General features: G+C 37.5%; 1 pseudogene; it reads left to right on the top strand.

Moving 5' to 3' along the window:
• Positions 1–528: 528 nt before the first annotated feature.
• Positions 529–1,193, top strand: LOC102820512 (annotated as a pseudogene).
• Positions 1,194–2,315: the final 1,122 nt, after the last annotated feature.

Here is a 2,315-nt window from a genome sequence, read left to right as displayed (position 1 = left end):
AGAAGAGCAAGCAGAAAAAAAAAAAAAAAAAAAGGATGAAAACATCTAAAGAGAGTCTAAGATTCATGCTAGATAACATGAAGAATAACTTAAAAATTATTGGCATTACAGAACAGGAAGACTCATAGAAATCCACAGAGGTGATAGTTGAGGATCTTCTGGAAGAAAATGTCCTTACCATCTTGAAGAATGAAAAGACGAGTATTCAAGAAGCTGAACGAACCCCAGGAAGGACAGAACCCAAAAGAAAATCACCAAGGCATATCATAATCAAGCTCTGAAAAGTCAAAGACAAGAAGAGAATCCTGAAAGTAGCCAGATAAAAGAGAAGTGTTACTTACAAAAGCAAACAAATCAGGTTGAGCTGTGATTTTTCAGCCGAAACCATGCATACAAGAAAGCAATTGAGATTGCCAGGTGCGGGCCACAAGAGAAGGAAGGTCCGGAGTACCAGTGGTATTTCCTGCGCTTAAGGCCCTGCTAGGCCCATGTCATTCAGGGTCTACTGCAGCATAAGATGCAAGTTTCTTCACCATGGGTGTGTGGTCCATTGGTGCAGAGGGTCTGGGGGTTGCTGCCATGGCTCTGTTCCTGGCCAACACCAACATCTTTCTGTCCAAACCTCAGAAAGAAACACTGGAGTATCTGGGAGATGTAGACCTGAAAACTCTAGAGAAGGAATACAGTATTTTCAAATCAAAAGAGCTCTGGGAAAAGAATGGAGCTGTGATTATGTCTGTATGGAGGCCAAGCTGTTTCCTTTGTCGAGAGGATACTGCAGACCTGCCCTTCTGGAAGCCCAAGCTGAACAAACTAGATGTCCCTCTGTATGCAGTTGTGAAGTAGCAGGTCTAGAATGAAGTGAATGACTTCCAGCCATATTTCAAAGGATGCATCTTTCTGGATGAGAAGAAAAAGTTCTATGGTCGCCAGAGGCAGAAGATGAAGTTTATAGGATTTATCCATCTGGGTGTCTGGTCCAACTTTTTCCAGGCCCAGATTGGAGGCTTCTCTGGAAACCTGGAAGGAAAAGGCTTTATCTTTGGAGACATTTTTATGGTGGGATTGGGAAAGCAGGGTATTCTTCTTGAGCACCAAGAGAAATAATTTGGAGACAAAGTAAACCCACAGTGTCTGTTCTGGAAATTTCTAGGAAGATCAAACCACAGGCCTTGGCTCCACAAACAAAGTGATCTTGTTAAAACTGCCCAGCTCACTGATAACTGGGGCACATGTGTTCATGGGAATTCTTGTCCCTCAGGAGATAGAAACCTTTCTGTACCATATTCTCAGTATGGATTATTTGTATATTTAGAAGTGTGCTTTTTTTAGGCACAATAAGGCAAAATAGCTGCTAAACAAGCTGACAAAAATTTAAAATACCAGCAAGGGTTACTTCTGCTAAAAGCTTAAAAAAAAGTTTAATACTCTACATCATTAAAAATATATAGCGTTTAAGTGCTATTATTTTTAAAAGTGCTATATGTATATATACCTCCTTTTTTGTCTTCAGATTTTAAGAAAATTATATTTGACTTGAAGATTAGAGAATAAAGATTTTCAGTTTGTGTTTTATATTACTGACTTATATAATATAAATCATACGCATATGATAAAATTAGTGTGATCCAAGGTGATTTGATAAAGGTAAATTATAAAGTTAAATCTATTTTTTCATTGTCTGCATTATAGCCTCAGAGATTGTCTTTCTAGAATAAATGATCATCTCTGGCTCGAATAAAATTATATATGAAAAAAAAAAAAAAAAAAAAGGCAACTGGGAGACAGAGACACGTATAAAACCTTAAAAAACCCCAACAAACTGCCAACCAAGAATCATCTACCCAGAAAAGCTGTAAATAAAATATGATGGTGCAATCAAAACATTTCAGGTTAAACAGAAGCTACCAGACTTTGTCAAAGCTAAACCAGCACTTTAAAATATCCTAAAGGGAGTTCTTTGGACTGAAAACCAACAAGAACAGACAATAACCAGAGAATGACACATGTGGCAACACCACCCAGAACCCAGTTGCAGGTAGAAGAGTCCAGAATAGAACAAATTACAACAAATTTAGAAGAGGTGGGAGATCAGTAAAAGACGAACATAATGACAATGTTGAAGAAGGGAAAAATATAAGAACAGAGACCCAGGTAGTGAGGAGGTCAGATAGATTTCATGATAAAATAGACTTTTTCAAATGGCAGAAAAAGTTAGTAAATCATAGGATAACCTCAAAGAAAATTAATACTTCACAGCATACCCAGAAAATAGAACATGGAAAAATTAAAACTAAGAAGAAACTGACAAGAAA

This window comes from Chrysochloris asiatica, unplaced genomic scaffold, assembly GCF_000296735.1.
Source record: "Chrysochloris asiatica unplaced genomic scaffold, ChrAsi1.0 scaffold00524, whole genome shotgun sequence".
In the NCBI taxonomy this organism is placed as follows: Eukaryota; Metazoa; Chordata; class Mammalia; order Afrosoricida; family Chrysochloridae; genus Chrysochloris; species Chrysochloris asiatica.
Note: the sequence above shows the minus strand (reverse complement) of the source record. Positions and strands in the feature narration are given on the sequence as shown.